Here is a 12,882-nt window from a genome sequence, read left to right as displayed (position 1 = left end):
ATGTGTTGTTGGATTGGGTTTGCTAGTATTTTGTTGAGAATTTTTGTATCTATATTCATCAAAGATATTGGCCTATAATTTTCGTTTTGGTGGTATCTTTGTCTGGTTTTTTGTATCAGGGTTATGGTTGCTTCCTAGAATGTTTTTGGGCATGTTCCCTCCTCTTCAGTCATTTGTAAGAGTTTGAGAAGGATCAGTAATATTCTTACTTGTATGTTTGGTAGCGGTGCTGGGGAATGCTTGGCCCAAAAGCCCAGATGGAGGAGCCTCAAATTGAAGGGTCCTAGGCTGGGAATGCAGACATTCACAAGAACCTGCACAACCAGAGGGCCTGAGACCTTGACTGCAGCCCCTTCAGAGACCGCAGTGCCCTGGCTGTGCACAAAGTCTGGTGTGAGGTGGGCAACTTCCCCTGTGGGATCTGCCAGGTAAAGCCATTTCAATGGCCTGTGGTCAGGCGTGGAAAATCCACACATGGATTTTGGCCAGACTCTTCAGAGTAAAGTATCATTCTTATTGCATTGTATCAGGTGTACATACTGTCAACGTGACTTGTGACTACAGGTACTGATAGTGGTCCCCTACCTGAGGTGTTTGTCGTTTCTGCTTTGTAAAATTACTCTCCCCCGAAACCAAACCCCCTGCTTTCGATACTGTCCCCTTTGGAAAGAAGTCACTGCATGCAGCCCACACTTAAGGAGTGGGGACTTACGCTCTGCTTCCTTGATGGCAGAGCAACTACTTAATTTATTCGGGGTGCTTCAGCACAGGAGATTTGTCCCTTTTCCCTGATTTATTAATGAATTCCATCATGTATTTATATCAGAACACTCATGAGTATTTATATTCTGTGTTATATTTTAATACTACTTTAGTTTGTTTGCCCCAATTTTCCAGCTCTGGCTATTGATCAGGGGATTTAAGTTTTAGAATTGAGAAAGGTGTACACTAGGACCACTAAGCCAAGCCAGTGAGCCCTATTGGGGTAGTGGTACAGTGCACAACTCTGAGAACAGTAGTGACCTTGTCATGTATCTAAATGGGACCCTACGGAGTTCACAGGACAAAGCTTGTGAAGTCAAACCCAGCATCCCAGTCTATAGTTACGCATCGTGGGGATTGGACAATAATCCAGGCATTTCAGAATTCAGTGTGGCTTTTTAACTTGGAGATATCATCATCACTGCCGGTATATGTTAGGTTTATTCTGTTTCTTTTTATATCTTCTTTAATTGCTTCTGCTCTTCTGAACTAACTGCTTCTTACTCCACTGTTCTCTAGGCCAGGTGTTAAAATCACTTCAAGTGTGAGATAAATCTGGGACTAAAATAAAATACAATGTAAAGTAAACTATAATATAAAAATAAATCAAAACAAATTTGATTTTTAAATTTTGGAGTTATTTTTATTATATTTTTATTGTTATACGGTTTAATTCTCAGGTTCTCAGAATTTGCATTGTGATTTAGAAGCCGTCATTTTTAGCCTTCTGTAATGTTCAATGGCTTCTATAATTCCTAAACAAACAAAACACTAAGTAGACATATACTTAGTATTGTATATGTATATAGTAAAATCTTTGCCCTTGATATCATGCAAGAAATCCTTGCACCCTCAAGGTACATCACTGTGGTCACTTATCCAGCAGGTTCCAGCAAAGGAACTATTTTCTCTGCAAGCAACCATTAGTAAGTGCTCATATGTTAGTATTGCTATCTGAAAAATACAATAGAAAGGTATTCTTTTGCATCTTTTAAAACATGTCATTGTTGGCTATTCCATCATGTAGCTATCTATAAGTACATCTTGAATACTCACCAGTATTTGAAAGTGATTATTCATATATTTAAAATAAATCCCAATGAAATATCTTGCTGATATTATTGTCATATGGTGATTATATATGATAATAAATGACTTGATTATTCAAATGTTTGAGGTTATCAAAAATAATATCAAAATAGACATTTTTTAGCTATTTATTCTTCCAGTGTCCAAAGCTGAAATTGAAAAAGAAGCTGAAGGCTAAATTTTGGTTAAATACTGAGGCCAAAGCCAATTGTCACTCTTGCTTCCTTATTTAGTACCTCAGTTTCTTTACTTTTAATCTCACCTTCTTTCCCTCAATACTTTATTAGCTTTTTCTTACTTTTTTCCCTTACTACCTTTTGATAAAAATCTTTCGGTTTTTGCATATTTTAGCATGTAATTGGTCAGTTATAAATCATATTTTTTGATAGGCCACTCCATATACAACCTGTCAGCATGATACAATATAGCATATGTATGTGGAAGGGTTTTTGTTGTAATCCTGGTGGGCATGACAGGTATTTTTGTACTTTCTCATAAAAGACTGTTATAAACAAAACCATAAGTACAAGTCAATTCACATTACAGTTATTTATTAGAAAGTTTAACATTTCTTGTATGCTGTGTTTTCCCCCCAATTTGTTTATGCTCTTAATTCTCTTGTTTACAATTACATGGTATAGATAAAGTGGTGAGATTGTTAAGTGAGATATCCATTTTGTCTCTATTGTGAGTGAAGTGCAAAGTATGTCCAGTTACTGGTCATAAGTGACATGCTTATAAAAATCCACCTCAGTGAAAAGGAGTATGAATACATTGTACTAAATAGATAATATATAATCCTAAAGGAAATTAAGAACTTATAAGCATCATGTATGGAGTTAGAAACTGCAACAGACAGTGTTATCATTTTAACGGTAAAAGCAGTGGTGTGGAAAGTGGGAGTCGTAGAGAAGGAAGACAATTCCTGTGAACTTTTACTGTGAACTTCCTCTGTGTCTGACATTAGGTTTTTCATGCACATTATTTCACCAGCTGCTAATTTTTAATCTAATCCCCAGAGTTCTTTGCATACATTTGCGCATTAATAGCTAATTAAAGATGACTTGTTCACACTGAAAGAAGTATAAAGGAATAAGAATTTTCTTCAAGAAATTTCTCCACACTGAATATGAATTAGATAAAAATTGAGGAAATATTATATCATCAAAAAATGTAGGGGCTTCCCTGGTAGCGCAGTGGTTAAGAATCCACAACAAGAGAAGCCACTGCAATGAGAAGCCCGCACACCACAGCAAAGAGTAGCCCCTTCTTGTCACAACCAGAGAAAGCCCAGGCGCAGCAACGAAGACCCAACACAGCCATAAATAAATAAATAAATAAGATCATTTGCCTAAGTAAAAAGGTAAAAGTAATTTTGCATAGCAACAATATGAATTAACTTCTCTTCCCTGTGTGTCTTTCCTAAATTTCCTCATCCTCTATTCGATTTTATTCATTTGTACAATAATTTTGAATTCAGCTGGCCATTTATTCTCTTACCAGTCTATTTAAAGTAATATGTATTAAGATATTATTTTTGTTTGAATTTTTCAGCATTGCTCATTATTTATTCTCCATATCTCACATAGCACCTAAACATGACATTTAACAAAAATATATTAAATAAATCAGTATAATGCCATCACATGTGTACAATTAAATACAATGCAGAGCATTACTAAAATAGTACCCCTACAGCAGAGTTGTCTATTAATCAGGAAACCTACTTTTGCTTATTGTTTTTAAATATCTTTAAAAGTATTCATAAAATAGCTAAAATAATTGTATTATTTGAAAGAACATTTGTTATGTAGCACCAAATAATTCAAACCAAGATGTTACTTTACCATATAGAGACTAAGCCTCTACCATATACTATTTTTCAAATTAAAACTAGGATCATATTTAATTACGGTAGGAATGAATAGAAGTAGAAACCAAGTAGAAGCAGTGCATTAAGTGAATCAATACCATAGAGGGGGAAGAGAAGGAGGAAGCATTTTTTATCCCAAAAGGTGTATACAGTCCACTTTCCCATTGAAAGCACTCCATCAGGAATATGACTATCTTACAAGAAAATGTTACGCAGAAAGAAAATATATATGTAGTTCCTTAGTGACTCGCTAGAAGATCCTACAGGAAGTAAAGTGGGATGGTCAAGCAATAAGGGTATTTAAATCTGAGCAGCTGGGAAGACTCAGGAAGAAGTTCTAATCTTTATATCCAGCCTTTGGTTAAATTGCAGTGTGAAGCAGATTTATTTGGAATGTCTTAAACTATAAAGTTGGGCAACCTTTGTTAAACTCTGGAGAGGACAATATTTTATTTTGAGCCTAACAAATTAAAGATCAACCTGGGCCATCTGCGTCTGTAATAAGAACAAATAGCAGAAGCATGGTTAGCAAATATCATGGCATGGTGAAAGGGACGTTGCAAACATAGCTGTCTATAGATGCTGTGATTTACAGACATTTTCTATTTCCTCTGATAATAAATTTAATTTATTCCTTTGGCCCTTTATTTTGGATAAATTTTCTTTCACTTTATCAATACACTCCCAAGGAGTACAGAATAAAGTTGCATATATAAAACTCGGGGATCTGATGTATTGTAAGTAACACAGTCAAATCCTCATAAATTTGCCACATAGAATCTTTTCTCCTAGATTTATTATTTAACAAATAAAAGTTATTCAAGTGAATTATAAATCTGATATTTCTAGTTTATTCATTGTCTATTAGATTACCTGGGAAGGCTTTTTAAAAAAATGATCACAGGCATTTTCCATGAGATATGCTAACCATATGAAATATTTCCAGAAAGACCACCAATTTTAAATTACACCATAGAGTCACATTTGTTTTTTCCTGTCTCTTTTTATACTAGCGATGCTTTATTTTTCTCTTTTAGATCAAGTACTTCATTCTTATTGGCAATTTAAATTAATGTGTAAGTGTAAAGATTAAAATGAGATGCAAAGAAAATGCGTTTTGACAATAGCAAGTTGGTAATGGAGTAGCTTATGCTCATGGGAAACTAGCTGTGAATTCTTGGTTTTGCATTTGGTTCCTACTCACTTCCATAATTCCACATTGCTTTAGAAAATAAAATTACTGTATATTTTTCATTTTTATATAAAAATCAGTGCTACTAATTTACCATGTTGTGATAAAAATATTTTAAAGATATAATAAACTGTTTTTAAAATTGTTATCCTAATTATTAGTTGCAGTAGAAGAACTCTGAAATGATTTTAATTTAATTATCAGGGGAGGAGCTTTTAAAAGTTGGACACATATGTCTTTATGCAAAAATTTATTACAATTATTTACAAACATCAACTAACTTCTTAATCATTCAGATTGCCCCATTTTTGACATTTCTCATTTTATCATATATTATTGGCCACATGTTTCCTTCCATCTACATTTCTTCTTTATCAGTAGCTGAGGTTTTTTTCTTTTCCACCTAAAACTATTCCTATACTAAACTTCCTCTTTTTCTTTCACAGCCCCAATTCCTTTCCCCACTTGAACCTTAGTCTTAAAAATTTAGTTCAACCTATCTTTTACAGAGATAATTCCATAAGCTCTAATAAATTATTCCCTATGTTCTTAATCACCCTACCAATTATTATCCTTATCTCTGCTTCTCTATTCTCAAATGGAAATGATTTGTCCTCTGCCTTCTAATAGCTTAACCATCTACATTATTGATCACAACCTCTCCTACCCATTTGTGACATAATTTCACGTAGATCTTAAAAAAAAAAAAAAAAACCTCTCTCTATAGATAGATTACCTCACAATGTGTCTGATAGGATCACACAGCTGTGATTGAAAGAAAACTCTACCAAAATACTTTAACCAGCAAAAACGGAAAGAGTTATCAGTGGTGGGCTGTTACCAATGTTTGATATCATCAGGAAACAAGATTTCTTCTGTCTTTATATTTCTTCATATTTAGTAGGTTACCTTCACGATTATGTTCCCATCAGATGTCTGCTGCACCTTGGTCTTTGTATTATCATGGCCGGAAGCTGAAAGCATCCTTCTCCTTGTGTTATATTTTTAAATTTTCTTGAAGGGAAGAAAGCCCAGGGACATCTGCGTGTACCTTTTTGGCAGAATTGGGTCACATGTTCACCCTTAGCTGAAAGGAAAGTTCAGTGTGTTTGGTTGCCAATTCTTTCTAATCAAGAAAGTAATGGATAATGAGGACTAGCAATGGGCCCTGGGTATATGTTCTACAACGTCAGCCACGGCATTTAGCTGCCTACAACCTCATAATTCACCTTCCAACCTATTCTGTCGTCTTCTTTCTCAGTGATTTTCAGCTAGGGCTGGTACCGCCTCCTTTAATGATATTTGGAAATTTGGGGGGCATTTCTGATTGTTAATGACTGAATATTTCTACCTGCATGTAGAGTATGAATGTCAGAGATGTCAAAATCCTGTATTGTGCGGGGCAGTGTTAAATGGCAAACAGTGATATTCCCATTGATTGGTGGTGGTATCCACTCGATAAAAAAATACAAAAACTAAAACAACAAAAAAGACTTTGTTTAACCTTTCAGACAAATCAACTTAGTATTCCTTTTGTTGTCAAATCCTAATTATCATATATTTTAGTTGTGTCAATTTCCTAAAACTTACAGTTTATTTGCATGAAGCACCTTGTTTTTAAATTTCACCTATTTGCCAGCATCAGGGCAGGGTACAGGCTGTAGATGCACAGCTGGACCATCAAGATATATCACTCACCTTGATGGAATGCTCCATCTAAAGGGGAAGACATACTACACAAACATGTTCAAGTACAACAGACATTAGGAAAAGAGTAATTGATACCATGGTACTAATAACAGGTATTGCGTATGGCAAGCTGCATCATTGCCTTTACTTCTTATATCTCATTTTCTTCTTAAATTTATATTTTGCTTCATCACCTACTAATCACATTTTCTTAAGGAAATTAACATCCAATGTACTTCATTTTGTAATTTGTGTAATTGAAATGTTACTAGTTTTCTAATCTTTCTAAAGTTTTGTTTGTTTGTTTTTTGCACTGTAGAGGTAAAGGGTATTAATTTTGATGATGCATTTGAGAAGCATATCTTCAGTGCCTGGCATATAATAAAGCATTATTAAATGTTGTATCTTCCTTAATATTTCAAAAGATATCCTTGATATTATAAAACACTTTGGCTGAGAGTGAGGCAGAATCCCAGGAATCACATTTCTCTTACTTCCATGACATGAGAACTTGAATATCCTCTCTGCCCCAGAGTTTCCTCATTTTTAAAACAGTGACATCCCCGTTTGTTATAAGGAAAAGTTATGTAATATATGCAAATTACTCAGTGCAGGGCCTAGCATAGAGTAGCATTCAATGAAAGTTAATTATAGTTTTAGTATGTTATAAGCTCACATTTTTGCTTTAGGTTTAACAGTATAAAAAAACTTAAATATCCCTTAGGAATATTATTGTGGGCTAATAATTATATTTCAATAGTTAATGTTTTAATAAGGACAGGGATATACCAAAAATCCCTACGTATACATTTTTTTAATTCAAAATTTTAATGATTAACCTTTTAGATATTATCTTGGTTTCTGAGGGCTGCCATAACAAGGTAAACAAGGTGGCTCAAAACAACAGAAATTTATTCTCTCACAGTTTCGGAGGCCAGAAGCCTGCAGTCAAGGGGCTGACGGTGCCGTGCCCTCTCCAAAGTTTTGGGGGTGGTCCTTCCTTGGCTCTTGCAAGCTCCTGGGGGTTGCCAACAGTACTTGGTGCTCCTTGGCTTGTAGATGCATCGTTCTGCTTCCATCGCCACATGATCACCTCGTCTGTGTCTTCTGTGTCTTGGCATAACATTCTCTTCTCTGTGTGTCTCTGCTTCTCTGTGTCCTAATAAGGACACTAGTCACTGGATTAGGACACAGCCTAACCTAGTGTGACATCATATTAACCTGATTACATCTGCTAATGCCTTATTCCCAAACAAGGTCACATTTCCACATTTCTGTTGTCAGGGATGAGGACTTCAACATATTTTGTGGGGACACAATTCAGCCAAAACATTTGCCTACTATTTGAAAGCAATGTTTTGAGCCCTTCCTTTATACTTTCTTAATTAATTTTCTTCTGTCATTATGTGGTAGGGTTTTTCTTTATAATTATGCTTTTATATGTAGCTAAAATGTGAGGCACATGTTAAGTGAATTACCAAAATTCACACAAATGGTGGGCGCTGGAGACATTTTGCAAACACATAGCTCATCTGACTCCAGGTACATGTAAGAGTAGATTCTAAGGGTCTTAGGCTGGGAGCACATGAAGTATGAGGCTGTAGGAAAGTAATTGATTGACATGGGTGAACTCACTCATAACTGGAGATTCCCAGGTCTGACAAGAGTACAGTTCTAAGAGTTTGCTGAGTTGGTTCATTAAAGCTTGGACAGAATAATAGCCTAAGTTCATGGGGTGGTAATGTTGGGACATTTTATTGTAATATTGAGGAAAGTTTTAAAAGCTCAAGGAAGTAGGAATGTTAGATTTAATTTAATTTTCAAGATGTAAATATCCACCACTTGGCTATGTTCCTTCACTTAGCCAGTCACTAATGCCCCGATGAAGAACACAGTGACATCTTAGTTGCTCAGTGGTGGTGACAAACTACATTTAATGGTGGCAAATTTTTCCGTGGAACCAGGCTCTTTAATATGCAAGGGGATAATGGAATTCTAGGACAGTGGAAGCCAGGTGGCATCACTTCAATATCGGAGACGGGATGCACAAAAGCAATGTGCAGCAATGGGATACTGAAATTCAGGATGCCCAGATCTACAGGGATCTGGAGCAATATCTGATATATAATAATTATTTTAGGAGTTACAGGGTGAGGCAGACACTACAGTGTTGTTGACTTTGATATTATCACAAAGATAACAATAAGAACCGGTGAGCAGAAAGGTGGTGCTGTTACTACCACCCTTCAGAATGTAAGGCACTTCAAAATCCCATAGCTACTGACACAAGTGGAGGCGACTTTCTCTAGAGGAAGGACCTTGAAACGCTACTGTAAAAATATACAACAGACATCATTTTGGTTCTTTCCCAAAAGGCCTTGTGACCATTTTTTGTGTCACAGTACGCTAGAGGAAGAGGAATACACCAACATTTTGAAAAATGTTAGACATAGTTACTAAGTTGACTCTAATAACAAGAAACTCAAAGGTCTTCCAATTACAGTGGTGCCTAGGGAAGTTAGATTATAACTGGACCTTTGGTCTGAGCACAATTCATAGTGGATCCTGTGGTTATTTTTCCAGTCTTCAAATGTATAATTAGGAGAAACGTACTTAGCTGCTGCACAACCCTTGGTTCTCTCACCTGTGAAAGAGAACCCCTAAAACAAAACAGAACAAAAGGTTCTGAAGAACCTAGGGGAAAGACAGGAATAAAGACGCAGACGTAGAGAATGGACTTGAGGACACGGGGAGGGGAAGGGTTAGCTGGGACGAAGTGAGAGAGTGGCATGGACATATATACTCTACCAAATGTAAAATCAATAGCTAGTGGGAAGCAGCCACATAGCACAGGGAGATCAGCTCCGTGCTTTGTGTCCACCTAGAGGGGTGGGATAGGGAGGGTGAGAGGGAGACGCAAAAGAGAGGAGATATGGGGATATATGTATATGTATAGCTGATTCACTTTGTTATAGAGCAGAAACTAACACACCATTGTAAAGCAATTATACTCCAATAAAGATGTTAAAAAAAATGGTCCACATCAAAAAAAATCTAAAAAAAAATCCCAAATGAACACAACATAGTAAATCAACTATACTCCAATAAAAATCAGATAGACTGATATCTGATTCTGGAATATCTGATCTGGAGTCAGATATTCCACCACATAGAGTGGTGGAATAACTGGAAATAGATTGCTGATACATTCTATCTGGTATATCCCCACTTTCACATGGCCCTGAAAGACAATTATGAAGAAAAGTATTCTTAGTAGCAGAGCTGAAAGCAATATACTTAAATAACCAACTTGTAGATGTGGGAAAATAGTAAGAGGTGAGGATATATGGTGACTCTTGAGCAACTGAAAATGTCTTGGGTAGTTGTCAGAAGCTTGGAATGAATAAGACTGAAAGAAATGGAACACAGAAATTTGAGGGAGATGTGAGGCAATGGACATATGGGACTGGGGGTGTATGGATCTTTGTGTTTCATATTATGCCCATAAATGAGTATCTGCCATCAATGACTCTCAGAAATTAGGTAGACAGAATGGCTGATTTTATGGCTGTAAGCCAGACTCTCTATTTAGCCAGACAATGCTTTTTGTTCAGAGTACCCATTAAAACAGTGGTCATCCTGAAAGGAAAAGACTCTTTGAATGAGAATACCAGCATATGGTAATTTGTATAAATTACTATCTCTGTAAAATTGGAAAACATGCTCTCCCTTGATGAAATAAGTTTCAGGACCCTCAGATATAATGGAAAAACACAGAATTTGCCACAGTAACACCATCCTGTAAAACTTGACAAGTAGCTGGTTTCTCGTACAAGAGCATTATTTTACAATTCTAAAATTTCACAAATAACTGTTGAATATAGTTTTCTAACAAACTATTATTTATCTTTTCCTATATGTAAATGGGAGAAAGAAAATAATATCATTTGTGATTTTTGAAACATTAAGTAATTTGTCAAGATGACCTTGTTATCTTTGTATCTTTCTATCCATTAACATTTTTGTTGAGCAAGAAGTATAACATTAATGATGATCTAGAATTTGAAGAATTTTGACTGCCACACTAAAAACTTTCCCTGCATCTCCTTGTTCTACTATGTCAGTGAATAATTTACTTTTCATGTCATCATAAAAACAATTTTTGCCATTAATATCTGTATTAGTACTTGTGCAGAAACATGAAAATAGAATAGACTTTCATGCCAGAGTGACCTAGAAGTACAGAAAAATCATTTTGTTTGTACTTTTTATACCTAGTTCTATCAAATGCCAGATGGTCTGGAAAGGTAAGATAATGCTAATGAGTCTCAAGACATTACATGGCAATTAGTGTAGCAACCAAGGTCAAACTGCCATTGTTTGGCTCAACAGAAATGTTTAATTTGTAAATAAGTTTATTTCCCAGAAAAGGAGAAAGGAGATACCACTAATATTTGTGTGTGTGTGTGTGTGTGTGTGTGTGTGTGTGTTTAACTGTTAGACTGTATTAGACCTCCTGAATACTAGTCCACAGTATTTGGAGTTGTCTCTTATGAAACAAAGAGTTATCTCAGCAGGTTTGGGTTTTCCTAACTCTGCACGTTCCAAAGAGAGGTTTGGGCTTTTCCCAGATCCTGGGATATCATCTTTAAGCCTTTGATTATTTCCTGTTAACGGTGTCTTTGTTTACCTGAGGCCATGGGCCACACCAGATACTTTAAGCTAAGAATGTGCTTTATGGAGGCAGTTCTTGGGCCATACTGGATAGTTTATTGCTAGCAATGTGATCTGGGGTTGGGGCCTCGGATCATGTGGTATCAGTTTGACCTTAGGAGAAACTGGAGATGGAAAGTAACATGAGTGGATAGCCTTGCCAATGCAACTGACCCCCAATATATCCCTGGACACCAAGGTTCCTGTGAGCTTCCCTTGGTTGGCAGTGCTCCATCATGTTGCCACACAGCACTGCTAGGAGAACTAAGCACTATCTGTATGATTCCACTGGGGGGGGGGGACAACTGGACCCTGTGCCTCATTGCTCTTGGATCTTAACCTGTGTGTCCTTTTCCATTCCTGTTTTTAGTCCTTTTGCTATAGTTGACTATAATCATAAGTTAACAGCTTTTCTGAATTCTATGAGTCCTTCTAGGAAATGAATTGAATCTGGAAGTGGTCTTGAGGACTCCCAACCACATTTGTCTTTTCGTGTCTTTTCCCTTTCTTGCTACTAGTGATGATAGGATTTTGTTTGGTTTATAACGAGCATGTTAAATGGTTTCAAGAATAGTAATTGTTTTTATGTAAATGAAATACAGTAAAGAATATGAAAATTGGTGACAAAAGGAAGCAGATTCCAGTGGCATTCTGTCTTTCACTGTTGAAAGTAAAATACTAGCTGTAGGTTTTTTATATAGATGCCCTTCATCTGCTTGGGGAAGATTCCTTGTACTCCTAGATTGAAGATTATTTAAGCATTTTATTGTAGGTATTCTACAGGGAATGACCATTAATCTTTCCTGCTTAAGCTGCCCTACATGACTTTTTTTGAAGCTTAACTGTTTAGTGTGTTCCTTGAGTCCTGAGTACATGAGATTGTCCAACAAATCTTCTAATACTTTCCTATCCCATATGAACCAGGTGTGTTCTGTTACTTACAAGCTAAAAAAATCTTAATTAACTCAGGTGGCTATTATTATCCTCATATTAGAATACAATACTGAATTTCAAGTAATTCTGCATGAATTGTCAAGGGTCACACACCTGATAAGTGATGAAGCTGAGGCTCAGAATGAAGACTAGTTATTTGAAGGTATATATACTATTTGAGCTACTAGGCCAAGTTGCACAGGGGATGCCAAGAAAGATAAATTTTGCCATTAGGGTAATGTTAAGATGTAGAACAATAATTATATATAGAACATGTCAAGTTCTACCCATGTGGTACAAAGGAAATAGAAGTGCTTGAGTTTTTGTCTGGGCCACAGTTTCCAGATATTGGGCTAAACATTATTCTGGATGTCTCTCTGATGGTATTTTTGGACAAGATTAAATTTAAATAGGTAGCCTTTGAGTAAAGCAGATTGCTCTCCATAATGTGGGTGGGCCTCACCCAATAAGTTGAAAGCCTGAATAGAACAAAAGACTGACCTACCCAGAGCAGAAGGGAATTTTCCAGCAGATGGTTTTTGGTCATGAACTGCAACATTAGCTCTTCCCTAGGTCTCCAGCCTCTTCCCTTGGTCCACCCTGCAGGTTTTAGACTTGCCAGCCTCCATAA

Source organism: Mesoplodon densirostris, chromosome 2, assembly GCF_025265405.1.
Source record: "Mesoplodon densirostris isolate mMesDen1 chromosome 2, mMesDen1 primary haplotype, whole genome shotgun sequence".
In the NCBI taxonomy this organism is placed as follows: domain Eukaryota; kingdom Metazoa; phylum Chordata; class Mammalia; order Artiodactyla; family Ziphiidae; genus Mesoplodon; species Mesoplodon densirostris.
The sequence above is the reverse complement of the archived record's forward strand: the minus strand, read 5'-3'. Positions refer to the sequence as shown.